Genomic DNA, 18,753 nt, shown 5'->3' on the forward strand with positions numbered 1-18,753 from the left:
ATGGAGCACTGCTGCGATAGAAGCTTCTCGTTTTATTATCTCTGCTCTTTATGCCCCAGCATGAATTATCAGCCGTTAATGATGTGACACCCGGATGTCGAATGTCCTGTATCCATGCAGGGGGGGGCGGGCTGGATTTAGCATGAGCCAGCTTGCTCGCGGCAAATGTTTTCTGTCTCTCTAAAGGGCACCCCGCCGCCTCTCATTATGAGGAGGGCCTCGGATCAATTGGACGCCCAGCTGGAGCCAAGCATTGTGCTAATGCCGTTCAAGGAAAGCGAAGAGGAAAAGGATCAGTGGCCAGGTGAATATTGTCTGGGAACTCGCCGCTTCAAAGTTCCACCAAACTTAAATGCACATCAAAGGTCTCTCAAAAGAACAACTAGTAGGACTTTTCACAAGAGTTTACACAAGCGAAATCTGCTCATTTGTGCAGACACGAATTTGCGATATTGGGCAGAATGGCACAATTAATTTCACAAAGCGGTGTACTTTTCAAAAGGGTGTTTTAATGTGACGGTTTAAGCTTACATGAAATGAAACCTCGCTCTCACTCTCTCTGTATATATATTCAGTGAATAAAACCTTAGTTACAAAAACACTAAAGGTGAAAATGTAACGCAACAAAACCCTTGAAATTGGCCAGACAATTCAGGCAAAGCCACCTTAACTACTTGCCCCCTGCTGCTCAGTGTGTGACCACAGTGATGAAATCAGAGATTGCATTACTAATGACATCACTGGTAATATCACTAAATACATCATATATGACGTCACTGACTACATCACTGGCATTACATATTTTTATTTTAAATTGCATAAGTTGATAAGTGCTACAAATGAAAGCTTCATACAAAATAATATACATCTGTACCAGGTTATTGTTCCATGTTGTGTTATTATTGTGAAGTGCAATCAAATAAAATATGTATCAAAAGAGGTGAACACAGATATTCAAACTTATATAATCAATTATGTCATGTAGGATGCAATTATTGATCGCATGATTCATGTCTTGCATGATGCTGTGATGCTAAAAAAGCCTTATGCAGGGACAGCGCCACCTAGTCCTAGTCCTACCACTTCTCTGTGTGTGTTTTCCTTATGTTCTTTTGACACTGAGGGCCAGCCTGGACATCTGGCAGTGCAGCTCTTCATTTGATCTTTTGGAGAAAAACACCCCTGGGATACACTTATGGCACCCATTGGTGGGGGTACACCCTTGTACCCATTAGGTGTGTTTTTGGGCCCCTGTATGTTTCCCACAAAGAAGGGTATGGGCTGGTGGCAGCTACATGCTGACATGACTGTGGCACTGAGTATCCTCCATTTTGGGATATCCAGGCCCTGCCATAGGAATCAATTGATTCCTACACAAAGGCAAGATGGCCACTGTGGCCTCTTGGTTTCTATGGCCTTTTACCTTGTTTCCCAAAGTCCTGGGAAGCCCTGTCTCTGTCCCCTTCCTCCTGAGTGGCTGTTGGGTGGAAACACCACATATGTCTCTGTTCCCTTTCCCCCTGGCTGGCTGTTGGGTGGACATACCATATATGACTCTGGGGCTGCCTCCTGTTAGACTGACTCGAGCCTTCCCAGATGTCTGCTGTGGGTACACCCTATGGGTGGGACCTGTGTGAATGGAGTTAGGAGTCAATCTATGTTGTGGGTGTCTGGATTCTGTGTGTGTGTGACACAATGAATGAGACAGCCCTGACTGAAACTGACATGAATGCAGTTTAATATGCTGAAATGCTGGGTACTTGCCCAAATCCACATTCTTTGTTATGGGTGTCTTGGTGGAGTGGATGACCTGAATACCTGTGAGGCTGATTGACTGCCTACCTGCATGATGCCCTTCTGTTTGGCTTACTGAGCCTGGTTCAGCCAGAGTGAATGAGGGACAGATGTGTATATCTGGGGACCTCTCACTTACCAATTTGTTTAGAAGCTGAAGTCGAACCTTGAATGGGAGCTGTGGGTGCAACACAGAGGAACCAAAAGTCAGATAACCACATAAATCCAAAACCCGACACCAAAAGGGACCTATGCACCCGTCACCACTCAAAGTCATTAAAGGGTCCCAAGGGTTCCAAGGGTCTTACTTTCATCCACCAAGCCTTTAAGTAGACCACAGAAAGTTTTGTCTTCACAGGACTTCTACAGTCGGAGAAATCATCGACCAAATGAGAGCACCTTGAAGAGTAAAACTGCTGCACTTCAGAAAGACTTTGGTTCCTTTTTCTTCTTGGACTCAGCATCCCAGTGGCTCCTTCTTCCAAAGGGGGTCCATCCTTCATCGAGTAAAACCAAGACACTCTTCCACTTCGCCTACCAAAGCATCAAAGGTACTGTGATGAGGAAGACCATCTTCTAGACTCAGGAGTCGTCCAGGGGTCCCAGAGTCATCTTGGATCCTGTCTCCTGTGGCCTCTCAGGTACTTTGGGGTGGTAGAACATTTTAAAGAAAGCAGAAGGATATTGAACATTATTGGACTGGGCTGTAAAAGACAGAATAAGTTACTAACTTTTCCATTACAGGTTACTCAGGTAGGGGGATCCTCACTCAGAATGATGTATCTAACCAAAAGAAAGTATTCTTCCACTGTTCACCGCTAACCTGCCTTTCTTCCCTATTCTATGCTTTTACTCCTCACTTAAGAATCCACCTGCCTATTTAAAACTGTCTGCAGTTAGTGCATTTATTACTGGATTTAAGTAATGTGTGATACCACATAGAGTGTATATATTTGCCATTATTTGAATGAATAAGTATGCCAAGTACAAAGTGTTAATATGTATATGTGTGTATATTCCTGAACCTTATTTTATATTAAGAAGCTGTATGATCACCTAACATAATGTGTGGACGTTCCTTTGTGAGGGATTTGAGGAAACACAGTACTTAAGAACCTGGCTGCATCACCTCCTGAAAGCTTAGGCCTGGTTGCTCATCCATTGCTTCCAAATTAAGATCCTTGCTAGGGTTTTCTGTGCCTTTACTCTACTATATAGAGGGCAGAAGTACAGATGCCTCCTCCAGTCTTGACAGATGTCATTAGTAAAGCCATCAGTGATGTCATCAATGATGCCATTTGTGATGTCATATTTGATGTCCTGGGTGTTAGTCTTAGCGGTGCATGGCAATGGGGCGAGTTTTAGTTGCATAGCTTATACTAATTGGCAAATTTCTTAGTTTTTTTTCGATTTTACCTTGCAACCACAACATCCACTTAACAACTTTTTTTCATTGAATTTCATAGCTTTTTAATAGTGCAACTTAAACATAACAGACCTTTAACAAAGTTATTTCAATTAATTGTATAGGTTCTTATTTGTGGAACCTAACCATAATGTGCCTTTAACAAAGTTTTTTCACTGAATTTCAAAATATATGAATTTAACATATATGAAAGAACTATAAACCTTCTTTTACAAACATACTAATGTATGTTAAGTTGGCGAACATCACAGAAATGTCCCCAAACATTGGAGATGTTCGTGGACATCGGAAAAGAAAAAACACATGTTTTTTGTTTTTTCTGGATGTATCCCATTCCATCCTCATCACCCCTAAGCTCCCCAGAGATTGTTTCATTTTTTTGAAAAGGGTAATGTTATGTTTTCATTATGTTTTTACAGCAGTGTCCGTGCACTACGGGCACAGTTTGCGAATCCAACATGTCATCAGTTAAAAAGGTTTTGACGCACCTCACGTTTTTTGTTGACAAATCAGCGGGCGCGTTTGATGTCTGTGAATGTTACACATCTCCCTGATTGGTCGAGAGGCATCCAGGGATACCGAACCAGGAAGTGAGTATGCAGACCGGATGCAGAGGTCACCCATTTTTTTTACCTACTTTTTGGCGATTTAAAGAAATCTACTGGACTCATTTACAATTTACAAAAGCCCACTTTCGGTACCTGTAATTACAGTGTCTCCGTAGGCGGCCCTGTAGTTATGGTTAGGTTGCCCAACCCATAGGAAGATCAGTTTTTGGGTGGCTTATAACTTGGGAACCCATCGATAAATCCTCACCAAACTTTGTTAAAAAAAATGTATATTGCTTCCTCCAATTGAGTTTGTGAAATTTGGTGCGGTTTGGTCAGGGGGGGCAAAGTTAAACTGGGGGCCCAAAACTTTTGAAATCCGGACAGACATACATTGAAAATTGTTTTGCTCATGCATACAGCATAAACTGCTGAACACATTTGCACCAAACTTGCACAAGGAGTAGCGGCCTGGTATTGAAAGCGTGCTTTTAAAATATTGTGTGAAACCGACAGGTCGATTCTTTTTTAATATGACCAAAAAATAGGAAAACAAATTAGTGATATCTGCGTCTGGTCTGTGGACTCATTTCATGATTCGGTGCCTGTGGACGCCTCTGAGCCAATCAGGGAGCCATGTGACGTTCACAGTGTTTGGTGTGTTAATCTTTTTGAAACAGACGCCATACTGGATTCACGGACCACGGCTTAGGTCCACGGTCAGTGTGGTGGAAAACACCCTGGAAAATATATTTTAGGTTATTTTATCGATGAAAGAGTTTTTTTGGGAATGGTGGGGTAGTTGAAAAAAGCCTAAGATTGACACATTGTTATATGTCATTTTTACTGTCCACGACCTATAGGGACATGTACAGAGTTCCGCAGACGTATCCCAAGCGGCGAACAGGGACATTTGTCCATGGACATCATTTAGACTGGGAGATGATCTGTGTCTGGGCATCTTTATACATATTTCATGAAAGAAGTGAGTGTGAGTAATATATATGTGTTTGGAATAAAAAGCCATATGTCAGTTGTTATTGAAGTGCGTAAAGGTGTTAGTTGTGGTCATGGCCAGGTTATGCTATGGCTAAAGAGCATAGTTGTGGCCATGGCCTTAAGCCATGCCCCCAAGAATTGCCCGCAGTAATATGTGCACAATGATTATGTAATTAATATGAATATTGTACATTGAATAATGTGAATAATGTGGTTATTGGGATTACAAATTGTAATAAACCTCATATTACGTATGGACACTTAGTTGGATAATATGTGTTTGGAATTAAAATACATATACATATATCAGTTGTTAATGAAGTGTGTAAAGGGTGTAAAGTATGTGAAGTGTGTGAAGCATGTGAAGTGTGTAAAGGTGTTTGAATCTGGACACTAGTCATGACCACAGTGATATGTGCAGAGTGACTATGTAATAATATGAATATTGTAAATTTAATAACGTGGTTATTGGGATTACAAATTGCAATAAACTTTATCTTAAGTATGGACACTTAAGGCATGATTCACAGAAGCGCTTTATAATGGCACAATCCCATAGGAAAACGTTATCAGAATCAGACCCTTAGTTGGATAGGGTGAGATGTGTATAATTTGTACTGGTGTGTCTGTAAAGAAAAGAACATATAATTAGTTATAGGACATATGATTAAAAATATAATTAGTTACAGTTGTACATGTTTATTTTATTTGACCCTCAGCATGACTAAAAGATGTGGGTGGGTCCCTTTGGAGGATTCATCCACAGACTCAGGGACGTCATTTCACCAAAATGCCAGGGGTAGTGGAAGTGACATCACACAACCCTTGACCCCATGATGACATCACAGGAAGTGATGTCATTTGACCCCAGCCTGAAGTGATATCACGGGAAGCGATGGAACACAACATATCACCCAATGACAAAACAGGAAGTGGCATCACATAGCATTGTACACTACAAAAAATATGGTTACATATCACTATAATGTGATGTACATTTCATACATGAATGGATCACCATATGCATCGTTAGGATCAGTGTGTATGGGCCCATATTACCAAATTACTGTGAATGCAAGCAGACGCCCATGACCAAATGATAATGATGTGTTATTATATAGCATTTACGCTTAAGGGCTTTACATAGAAAAAATATACACCCAATATCACCCAACCTGTGTTGGTACTCATTTATCGGCCTCAGAAGGATGAAAGGCTTAGTTGAGGCTTTTAAATGCAGACTAAATCAGTGACTCACCCCCTGAAGTGTGCCTGAAATAAACCTTTGATGAGTCTAGAAATTATTGTATAGAATTCCAGAAAGACACATTATTTGGTATTCCTATTCTTTCTTATTTAGGGTCCCTGCACAGACTATTCTTTTGTTCGCGAACCGCAGAGTCCAAAAAAGACGGGAAAAGTTGTGAAAAGTTTAGAGATCAAGTTAGAATGATATTAGCAGCTGTGGAATTTAAGTATGTCTGCGGTTCATGGAAGCTGAACATGGACACTCCCTTAGGCCATACAGGCGTGGTCACATAATGATGTCCTGGGACGTCTACGATGCGGTAACAAGACTGCAGACTTCCAGTACACAGAAAGTGCATAAAAAGTTGTAAATATGTTATAGAAGCACTTGGAATAGTATTAGGAGGTGGAGATGGGCAATGTTTCAATTTGACAGTTTCTACAGTGGCCTAAATTGGATTTAAAGATGACCGCGAAGCACAAACAGCAATTGCGAACACACAAGGGTGCGGTGTCTGCTGAGGTCCGCGGCCACATCATGACTTTTGCAAACTACCACATGACCAATGACGTAGAGTAAAAACAATGCTGAGACCAGGACCGGACAATGACGTTTGCAAACTGATTAAAAGTGTATAGTTCACGCCGCAGACTAGATGGTGCATTTGTACACAGAACCATTGGAAATGCGGACCCAGACATAATTATAGTCCACGGATGTCAAAATGGCATTTTGAAAAAAAAAATACCTTTTCACATATGTTGCTACATTATATTGACTTATGTACAATAAATATTTAGAAACATTTGTGGGACTTATATATACAAATTGCAATCATATTTATTTATTTCAAGAAAAACAAACAGGGCAATTTGCAGGCTGTATTTTTCATGATTGGGGGAATTGGGAATTGAAATTTAATCAAAACGCTTATTATAATAATGTTCTGGGAAGGAATGGGTGACTGTTTAGGAAAAGGTTCACAAGTACATGTGGGGCAATGAAAATTAATATCACAGATTACATAATTCTTTATATAATCAAATAGTTTAGCAACTTGATTTTTTAATTCAGACATTTGAGCACATCATTTATTGATTTTGGTTTGAACACTTTGCATTTATCCCTGATTGGTATTTATAATTGGTTCTTCATGATTAGTGTTCTGAATGTTTTCTTGTTGGACTTTGTGGAGAATAAGATATATGATATCATTTAATAAGTGATTGTCAACTTGCATTATTTCAGTGCCTTTTACTACATATGCCTATATGTACCATTAATACATACTTGATTGGTAATCTCATCGTTGGGGAAGTACTCCTCGAGCCACTCAAGTGTGCTTGCCATTTGTATACAAATGTATAATTACTATTTTCAGTTAATGTAAATGTAATGCTCACCTGATTCCCGTAGAGGCGCCGGTCTTGACTGGGCGTATACCGTATCTTCAAAGGTGATGTGTAACACACGGCTGGCTCTTTGGGCTGGACCTCTGTGCACTGTATGTCTGGCTCGAAGGGTAAGATGTCTGCAGATAGAAAATGTGGGATTAATGAACTGGGTTATTGAATGTCTCTCTCTTCTTCCCTTTCTCTTCTCCTGTAGAACCCCAAAGGTTAACGCTCTCACCTTAGGTAAGTGAATGCCGTGCTCTCCATCTGCCTCGAGGCAGGGTGCTGTAACCAGTTTCTTCAAAGGATAAGGGGAGCAGGCCTCTTGACTTCAGAGGACTGCTGTCCGTCGTTTACTGCACGAACGGTAAGTTTCGAGTAATTCTAATGTCTTAAAGTCTTTAGTAATGATGTCTCTTGTTTTGCAGGGTTCCGGCGATGGCGGATGGCAGGCTGAAGTGAGTTGAAGATGGAGCCCGTGTGATGAATAGAAGCACCTGGAAGCACGTAAGTAAGCGCTTGTTGCCTGCTTCACGATGCGCTCTAACTGTCTTTTTATTTTGCAGGTAGAAGTTCGGGGGGCTGCATGGTGCCGGAATACCCACTGGGTTAGATGTGGAAAGGAGTAATGGCACGTGAGTATTTAAGTTCCCCAATGTCTTTAAACGCACCTTGTTTTGTCTTTCAGATGCGGGATGCAGCGCCGAAGGCCTCCGGAGCGTGCGAACAGTTGGTAAGCTTTTGTCTTTCAGATGCCGGAATGCAGTGTGAAGACCTCCGGAGCGCACGAAGAGTAGGTAAGCCTTTGTCTTTCAGATGCCGGAATGCAGCGCGAGGCGTTGGTGACAGCCGATGGACCAGGTAAGTGAAGAGCTGTCACTGAAGACCGTAATGCTAACCTGTTCTTTCTTGTCTTTATAGGTGTTGCTGAAGACTGGATTCAGAATGGTAAGCCTTTTTCCTTAGGCCCAGGATCAGATGCAGAAGACACGATGAGCGTTCTGCTGCTGAGGATGCAGAATAATGCAAAGCAAGATTCATCCATCGGGTGTGGTTTAAATAGCCTCCTGTAGTGCTTAGGTGTCTCCTTCCACAGCCACGCCTAGGTAAGAAAAGAGTTCCTGCTTTCCAGAAGAGTTCCAGTGTTCTGAATCTAGGGAGTGGCTCCTGCCCCACCCAACAGGAAAAGTAGTTCCAAACAGAAGAGGATCAGAGACTCAACTGGCAGGCAAGTAAGCAGCATGGTCTGCTGCAGGTAGGTCCACCCAAGCATTATGAGCCCGGCGCTTCCAGCGCTGGGACTGGGCATATTTATGAGCCTGGTGCCACTGGCGCCAGGACTGGGTCCAAAAGGTCCCAATTGGGACTGGTTAACACTCGGAACCTGGGTTATGGATCTGCTTCCAAGGGAGTTGGGAAAACCCTGACCTTTTGGAAGCAGAGATCATGACAGTACCCCCCCTCAAGGCCCCTCCCAAACCGGGCTTCTCCGGGGGTTTTGGCTTGTCAGGAAATGTTCGGTGAAATCTTTTGATTAGGCGAGGAGCGTGGACATATTCAGCAGGTTCCCAGGATCTCTCTTGGGGGCCGTAGCCTTTCCAGTCAATTAGGTAGAATAGTTTAGATTTGGAGATCTTGGAGTCCAGAATGCTTTTGACATCAAACTCGAGTTCTCCATCAACTAGGATAGGTTTTGGAGATTTGGTTAGTCGGGTTTGAGGTTGCACGGGTTTTAATAGAGAGACGTGGAAGACCGGATGTATCTTCATGTGCGGGGGCAAGTCCAACTTGACCGCTACTGGGTTTACTATGGTAGTGATGGAATAGGGACCAAGGTATCTTGGGTTGAATGTGCGTGGCCCTTTTAGAGGTAGATATTTGGTGGATAACCAGACTTGATCCCCTACTTGATATTGAGGGGCTTCCTTCCGATGTTGATCTGCTCCTTTCTTGTATTGTTCTTTAGCCCTTTGAAGGTGAGAAACAGCTTCCTTAAAGGCTTGGGTGATTGTAGAATGCAGGTAGTCTACTGCTGGTGTTTCAAGATCTTGGAGGGGATCCAACTCCGAGGTTCGAGGGTGACTGCCGTACAAAAGAAAAAACGGGGTTTTCCCAGTTCCCGAATGGACAGAGTTATTGTAGGCATATTCGGCTATCCAAAGGATGTCTTTCCAAGTTTTTTCAGTTTGTTGCAGCATGCAGCGTAAATACTGTTCCAGAGTTTGATTGGTCCTCTCGGTTTGTCCGTCGGTCTGAGGGTGGTGACTGGTCGATAGTCTCACATCAATTTGAGCCGACCGACAGCAACTTCGCCAAAAATGAGAAATAAATTGACTACCTCGATCCGAAATTAGAACCGAAGGAAAACCGTGCAGTCGGACTATGTTTTCGAGAAATGTTCGGGCCAGAGTTGCTGCTGTTGGCAAGCCTTTGAGCGGAATGAAATGCGCCATCTTGGAGAATAAGTCCACGATTACTAGAATCGTATTGTATCCGGAGCATGGAGGTAGATCGATGATGAAGTCCATAGAAAGCGTATGCCAAGGGCGAGGTGGGATGTCAATAGGGCGTAAGAGGCCTGCTGGTCTTTCCTTTTGACTCTTGTTTTGGGCGCATACTCCACAGGACATTATAAAGTCTCTGATATCTTTTTTCCAAGACGGCCACCAGAAGTAGCGCTTGATCTTTTCTGAGGTCTTGGCCATACCGGGATGTCCTTCCATTAAAGAATCGTGATAACAAGAGATTACTTTTTTCTGTAAATCTGCGCTGGGTAGGTATAATCGTTCTTGGAAATACAATAAGTTGTCCTTTACTGCAAAGTCCTTTCCCTGCAGATGCCAATTCTGTATGTCTGCTGGAGTTACAAGTTGCCTGGTTTATCCTTAACTTCTTCTATGGATTCTGTGGCGATTACACCCAGAATTCTTTGTTCGGGAATGATTGGTACAGGTTTAGGGTTGATCAAGTGTTCTTCCACTCCCATCCGAGAAAGGGCATTAGCTTTACCGTTTTTTGTACCAGGTCGATAGGTAATTATGAAGTCAAACTCGGCAAATAATAATGCCCAACGGAGTTGTCTAGAGGATTGGGCTTTTGTGGTTTTCAAATATTGCAGGTTTCGGTGATCCGTAATCACAGTAACGGTGTGTCGGGCCCCCAGCAGATAATGCCGCCAAGCTTTAAAGGCAGACTTGATAGCCAGAAGTTCCTTGTCAGTAATCGTGTAATTGATTTCAGGAGGCGAGAATTTGCGGGACCAAAATGCCACGGGATGCAACTGATTGGTTACCGGGTCCTTTTGTGATAGAACTGCCCCCATGGCATGGCTTGAAGCATCAGTTTCCACGATGTAGGGGAGTTCGGGGCGAGGGTGTTTTAAGATTGGTGCAGAGATAAATTTAGTCTTCAAATCCTGGAAAGCTTGTTCCGCCTCGGTAGACCATTCAAAACGTTTGTTTTTCTTTAACAAGGCAGTGATGGGCTGGACTATTCGAGAGAATTCGGGGATAAACCTGCGGTAAAAGTTAGCGAAGCCTAACATGCTTTGCACACCTTTTACGGAGGATGGTGATGGCCATTTGAGAACTGCATCGACCTTCTTTGAATCCATACGCACTCCGCCAGGTGATAATATGAATCCCAAGAATTCAACTTCAGTCACGTTGAAAACACATTTTTCCAACTTAGCGAAAAGTTTGTGTTGACGCAATCTTTCGAGGACCATTTTCACGTGTTTCCGATGTTCAGATTCCGATGAAGAATAAACGAGGATGTCGTCAATGTAAACAACAACACACACATCTATGAGCTCTCTGAGGACATTGTTCATAAAATATTGAAAGGCGGCCGGGGCATTACAAAGTCCGAAGGGCATGACCCGATATTCAAATAGCCCATACTTAGTGCGGAAGGCCGTCTTCCATTCATCACCCTCTTTTACTCGTACCAAGTCGTAAGCTCCTCTAAGATCCAGCTTTGTATATATGCATGCTTTTCTGACTTGGTCCAGGAGTTCAGGGATCAAAGGTAACGGATATCTATTCTTAACGGTGATCTGGTTCAGGGAGCGATAATCTATACAAGTTCTAAGGTCTCCTTCCTTTTTTGGAACGAAGAACAAAGCTGAAGAAGCAAGGGACTTGGAAGGACGAATAAACCCATTTGCCAGGTATTGATCCAGGTATTGTCGAAGGTGAAGGTTCTCAAGCTCGGTGAGGGCATAAATTCTACTACAAGGAGGAGTAGATCCAGGTATCAGGTCGATCTGGCAGTCATAAGACCTATGAGGAGGTAGAGAGTTAGCTTGATCCTTCCGGAAAACATCTTGGTATTCTAGGTATTCGGGAGGTAACTGGGGAGTCTCTGAAGAAATTGCTGCCAGTGCAACACCAGGTGGAGGGTGACAAGTAGAGACACATTCTGGAAACTGGACCGTTCTTGCTCGCCAATCGATCAGAGGATTGTGTTTCTCTAACCAAGGTATTCCTAGAATAATCTGAAACTGAGGGGCCTTGATCACATCGAACACGATCTTCTCATGGTGTCCATCTTGACTTACTAGCGTCACTTCTTGAGTGGTATGCGTTACTGGCCCGGAGGCTATCTCCGTACCATCCACCGTAGTAATGACGTCCTTTACAGCCTTGGGACAAAGAGTTAGATTCATCCTCAAAACCATTTCATGATCCACATAATTGCCGATGGCACCGCTGTCAACGTAAGCTTCAATTGCATGTAATCGATCCGGATTATCAGGGCTAACAAGGACCATAGGTATCACGAAATGCGAGGTCACGGAACTGGTTTTCACGCTCAGCAAGAGGACCTCTATTCTTGTCGGGCGAGGTCGTTTCCCTGCTCAGAGGTGGTAACTTTGGTAACTGCAGCTCCTACTGCCTTCTTGGCAGGTTTCACCGGACAGTCTCGAAGAAAGTGCCCTGAGTTTCCGCAATAGAGGCATAATTGCAACTGTTTTCTCCTTTCCCGCTCCTTTTGTGTTAGAGGACCTTTCAGACCCCCTATTTGCATGGGTTCCCCGGAGTCTACTCCTTTGGAAGGAGTTGGCGGTTTGGAAAATACTCGAGCATCATACTTGGAAAGATCAGCCTTCCTGTTCTGCAGTCTGTGATCTATTTGAACGACTAAGTCTATATAGTCCGAACAATCTTGTGGGGGATTCACTACTTGGGCTAACACATCTTTGAGCTCTCCGCGTAGACCTCTATAAAACAGCGTAATCCTTTTGTCCTCAGGCCAGTGAGTTTCCACTATCAGTCTGTTGAAAGACGCAATATAAGCCAAAAGGTCTTGATTACCTTGTCGCAACGAAAGAAGCTCATTGTCCAAGGCCTGCCCCTGTGAATGTCTTGCGAACAGTTTTTCCATACTGAGCTGAAAAGCTTGAAAATCATGGAGGACCGCATCATCTTGATTTACTAGAGGGATCGACCAGTCTGCCGCATTGCCACTAAGGTACGAAAGCACGAAAGCTACTTTAGCTTGATCAGTTGGAAAGGCTGCTGGCCGGCATAAGAAATGCAACCGGCACTGATTGATAAATACTGCAAACCTCTTTGGGTCACCAGAAAATCGTTCGGGCGGAGCCAGAGGTACATTCCCAGGTAGGTTGATCTGCACTGGATTCATAGAGGATGTAGAAGGAAGATTTCCCCCAGATGCGGGTAACGGGGTCTGTCCGGCTTGTGACTGTAGCAATTGTCTAGCGAGATCATCTGTTCGCTCCTTGGAAATAATCAGTTCCCTTCTTAGAGCGTTCGTTTCCTGACGGGCTGCATGCACTTCTGCCCTTAGTTCCCCAAGTAACTGGGCTAGCTGGTCGGTATCCGAGGTTTCCATAGCGCCTGGACGGGAGTTTTGTGGTAGGCTTTGCGTTCTGTAACGCTCACCTGATTCCCGTAGAGGCGCCGGTCTTGACTGGGCGTATACCGTATCTTCAAAGGTGATGTGTAACACACGGCTGGCTCTTTGGGCTGGACCTCTGTGCACTGTATGACTGGCTCGAAGGGTATGATGTCTGCAGATAGAAAATGTGGGATTAATGAACTGGGTTATTGAATGTCTCTCTCTTCTTCCCTTTCTCTTCTCCTGTAGAACCCCAAAGGTTAACGCTCTCACCTTAGGTAAGTGAATGCCATGCTCTCCATCTGCCTCGAGGCAGGGTGCTTTAACCAGTTTCTTCACTGGATAAGGGGAGCAGGCCTCTTGACTTCAGAGGACTGCTGTCCGTCGTTTACTGCACGAACGGTAAGTTTCGAGTAATTCTAATGTCTTTAAAGTTTTTAGTAATGATGTCTCTTGTTTTGCAGGGTTTCGGCGATGGCAGGCTGAAGTGAGTTGAAGATGGAGCCCGTGTGATGAATAGAAGCGCCTGGAAGCACGTAAGTAAGCGCTTGTTGCCTGCTTCACGATGCGCTCTAACTGTCTTTTTATTTTGCAGGTAGAAGTTCGGGGCGGCTGCAGGGTGCCGGAATACCCACTGGGTTAGATGTGGAAAGGAGTAATGGCACGTGAGTATTTAAGTTCCCCAATGTCTTTAAACGCACCTTGTTTTGTCTTTCAGATGCGGGATGCAGCGCCGAAGGCCTCCGGAGCGTGCGAACAGTTGGTAAGCTTTTGTCTTTCAGATGCCGGAATGCAGTGTGAAGACCTCCGGAGCGCACGAAGAGTAGGTAAGCCTTTGTCTTTCAGATGCCGGAATGCAGCGCGAGGCGTTGGTGACAGCCGATGGACCAGGTAAGTGAAGAGCTGTCACTGAAGACCGTAATGCTAACCTGTTCTTTCTTGTCTTTATAGGTGTTGCTGAAGACTGGATTCAGAATGGTAAGCCTTTTTCCTTAGGCCCAGGATCAGATGCAGAAGACACGATGAGCGTTCTGCTGCTGAGGATGCAGAATAATGCAAAGCAAGATTCATCCATCGGGTGTGGTTTAAATATCCTCCTGTAGTGCTTAGGTGTCTCCTTCCACAGCCACGCCTAGGTAAGAAAAGAGTTCCTGCTTTCCAGAAGAGTTCCAGTGTTCTGAATCTAGGGAGTGGCCCCTGCCCCACCCAACAGGAAAAGTAGTTCCAAACAGAAGAGGATCAGAGACTCAACTGGCAGGCAAGTATGCAGCATGGTCTGCTGCAGGTAAGTCCACCCAAGCATTATGAGCCCGGCGCTTCCAGCGCTGGGACTGGGCATATTTATGAGCCTGGTGCCACTGGTGCCAGGACTGGGTCCAAAAGGTCCCAATTGGGACTGGTTAACACTCGGAACCTGGGTTATGGATCTGCTTCCAAGGGAGTTGGGAAAACCCTGACCTTTTGGAAGCAGAGATCATGACAGTACCCCCCCTCAAGGCCCCTCCCAAACCGGGCTTCTCCGGGGGTTTTGGCTTGTCAGGAAATGTTCGGTGAAATCTTTTGATTAGGCGAGGAGCGTGGACATATTCAGCAGGTTCCCAGGACCTCTCTTGGGGGCCGTAGCCTTTCCAGTCAATTAGGTAGAATAGTTTAGATTTGGAGATCTTGGAGTCCAGAATGCTTTTGACATCAAACTCGAGTTCTCCATCAACTAGGATAGGTATTGGAGATTTGGTTAGTCGGGTTTGAGGTTGCACAGGTTTTAATAGAGAGACGTGGAAGACCGGATGTATCTTCATGTGCGGGGGCAAGTCCAACTTGACCGCTACTGGGTTTACTATGGTAGTGATGGAATAGGGACCAAGGTATCTTGGGTTGAATGTGCGTGGCCCTTTTAGAGGTAGATATTTGATGGATAACCAGACTTGATCCCCTACTTGATATTGAGGGGCTTCCTTCCGATGTTGATCTGCTCCTTTCTTGTATTGTTCTTTAGCCCTTTGAAGGTGAGAAACAGCTTCCTTAAAGGCTTGGGTGATTGTAGAATGCAGGTAGTTACTGCTGGTGTTTCAAGATCTTGGAGGGGATCCAACTCCGAGGTTCGAGGGTGACTGCCGTACAAAAGAAAAAACGGGGTTTTCCCAGTTCCCGAATGGACAGAGTTATTGTAGGCATATTCGGCTATCCAAAGGATGTCTTTCCAAGTTTTTTCAGTTTGTTGCAGCATGCAGCGTAAATACTGTTCCAGAGTTTGATTGGTCCTCTCGGTTTGTCCGTCGGTCTGAGGGTGGTGACTGGTCGATAGTCTCACATCAATTTGAGCCGACCGACAGCAACTTCGCCAAAAATGAGAAATAAATTGACTACCTCGATCCGAAATTAGAACCGAAGGAAAACCGTGCAGTCGGACTATGTTTTCGAGAAATGTTCGGGCCAGAGTTGCTGCTGTTGGCAAGCCTTTGAGCGGAATGAAATGCGCCATCTTGGAGAATAAGTCCACGATTACTAGAATCGTATTGTATCCGGAGCATGGAGGTAGATCGATGATGAAGTCCATAGAAAGCGTATGCCAAGGGCGAGGTGGGATGTCAATAGGGCGTAAGAGGCCTGCTGGTCTTTCCTTTTGACTCTTGTTTTGGGCGCATACTCCACAGGACATTATAAAGTCTCTGATATCTTTTTTCCAAGACGGCCACCAGAAGTAGCGCTTGATCTTTTCTGAGGTCTTGGCCATACCGGGATGTCCTTCCATTAAAGAATCGTGATAACAAGAGATTACTTTTTTCTGTAAATCTGTGCTGGGTAGGTATAATCGTTCTTGGAAATACAGTAAGTTGTCCTTTACTGCAAAGTCCTTTCCCTGCAGATGCCAATTCTGTATGTCTGCTGGAGTTACAAGTTGCCTGGTTTATCCTTAACTTCCTCTATGGATTCTGTGGCGATTACACCCAGAATTCTTTGTTCGGGAATGATTGGTACAGGTTTAGGGTTGATCAAGTGTTCTTCCACTCCCATCCGAGAAAGGGCATCAGCTTTACCGTTTTTTGTACCAGGTCGATAGGTAATTATGAAGTCAAACTCGGCAAAGAATAATGCCCAACGGAGTTGTCTAGAGGATTGGGCTTTTGTGGTTTTCAAATATTGCAGGTTTCGGTGATCCGTAATCACAGTAACGGTGTGTCGGGCCCCCAGCAGATAATGCCGCCAAGCTTTAAAGGCAGACTTGATAGCCAGAAGTTCCTTGTCAGTAATCGTGTAATTGATTTCAGGAGGCGAGAATTTGCGGGACCAAAATGCCACGGGATGCAACTGATTGGTTACCGGGTCCTTTTGTGATAGAACTGCCCCCATGGCAAGGCTTGAAGCATCAGTTTCCACGATGTAGGGGAGTTCGGGGCGAGGGTGTTTTAAGATTGGTGCAGAGATAAATTTAGTCTTCAAATCCTGGAAAGCTTGTTCCGCCTCGGTAGACCATTCAAAACGTTTGTTTTTCTTTAACAAGGCAGTGATGGGCTGGACTATTCGAGAGAATTCGGGGATAAACCTGCGGTAAAAGTTAGCGAAGCCTAACATGCTTTGCACACCTTTTACGGAGGATGGTGATGGCCATTTGAGAACTGCATCGACCTTCTTTGAATCCATACGCACTCCGCCAGGTGATAATATGAATCCCAAGAATTCAACTTCAGTCACGTTGAAAACACATTTTTCCAACTTAGCGAAAAGTTTGTGTTGACGCAATCTTTCGAGGACCATTTTCACGTGTTTCCGATGTTCAGATTCCGATGAAGAATAAACGAGGATGTCGTCAATGTAAACAACAACACACACATCTATGAGCTCTCTGAGGACATTGTTCATAAAATATTGAAAGGCGGCCGGGGCATTACAAAGTCCGAAGGGCATGACCTGATATTCAAATAGCCCATACTTAGTGCGGAAGGCCGTCTTCCATTCATCACCCTCTTTTACTCGTACCAAGTGGTAAGCTCCTCTAAGATCCAGCTTTGTATATATGCATGCTTTTCTGACTTGGTCCAGGAGTTCAGGGATCAAAGGTAACGGATATCTATTCTTAACGGTGATATGGTTCAGGGAGCGATAATCTATACAAGTTCTAAGGTCTCCTTCCTTTTTTGGAACGAAGAACAAAGCTGAAGAAGCAGGGGACTTGAAAGTACGAATAAACCCATTTGCCAGGTATTGATCCAGGTATTGTCGAAGGTGAAGGTTCTCAAGCTCGGTGAGGGCATAAATTCTACTACAAGGAGGAGTAGATCCAGGTATCAGGTCGATCTGGCAGTCATAAGACCTATGAGGAGGTAGAGAGTTAGCCTGATCCTTCCGGAAAACATCTTGGTATTCTAGGTATTCGGGAGGTAACTGGGGAGTCTCTGAAGAAATTGCTGCCAGTGCAACACCAGGTGGAGGGTGACAAGTAGAGGCACATTCTGGAAACTGGACCGTTCTTGCTCGCCAATCGATCAGAGGATTGTGTTTCTCTAACCAAGGTATTCCTAGAATAATCTGAAACTGAGGGGCCTTGATCACATCGAACACGATCTTCTCATGGTGTCCATCTTGACTTACTAGCGTCACTTCTTGAGTGGTATGCGTTACTGGCCCGGAGGCTATCTCCGTACCATCCACCGTAGTAATGACGTCCTTTACAGCCTTGGGACAAAGAGTTAGATTCATCCTCAAAACCATTTCATGATCCACATAATTGCCGATGGCACCGCTGTCCACGTAAGCTTCAATTGCATGTAATCGATCCGGATTATCAGGGCTAACGAGGACCATAGGTATCACGAAATGCGAGGTCACGGAACTGGTTTTCACGCTCAGCAAGAGGACCTCTATTCTTGTCGGGCGAGGTCGTTTCCCTGCTCAGAGGTGGTAACTTTGGTAACTGCAGCTCCTACTGCCTTCTTGGCAGGTTTCACCGGACAGTCTCGAAGAAAGTGCCCTGAGTTTCCGCAATAGAGGCATAATTGCAACTGTTTTCTCCTTTCCCGCTCCTTTTGTGTTAGAGGACCTTTCAGACCCCCTATTTGCATGGGTTCCCCGGAGTCTACTCCTTTGGAAGGAGTTGGCGGTTTGGAAAATACTCGAGCATCATACTTGGAAAGATCGGCCTTCCTGTTCTGCAGTCTGTGATCTATTTGAACGACTAAGTCTATATAGTCCGAACAATCTTGTGGGGGATTCACTACTTGGGCTAACACATCTTTGAGCTCTCCGCGTAGACCTCTATAAAACAGCGTAATCCTTTTGTCCTCAGGCCAGTGAGTTTCCACTATCAGTCTGTTGAAAGACGCAATATAAGCCAAAAGGTCTTGATTACCTTGTCGCAACGAAAGAAGCTCATTGTCCAAGGCCTGCCCCTGTGAATGTCTTGCGAACAGTTTTTCCATACTGAGCTGAAAAGCTTGAAAATCATGGAGGACCGCATCATCTTGATTTACTAGAGGGATC

This window comes from Ambystoma mexicanum, chromosome 6p, assembly GCF_040938575.1.
Source record: "Ambystoma mexicanum isolate Mex_15411 chromosome 6p, UKY_AmexF1_1, whole genome shotgun sequence".
Lineage (NCBI taxonomy): Eukaryota > Metazoa > Chordata > Amphibia > Caudata > Ambystomatidae > Ambystoma > Ambystoma mexicanum.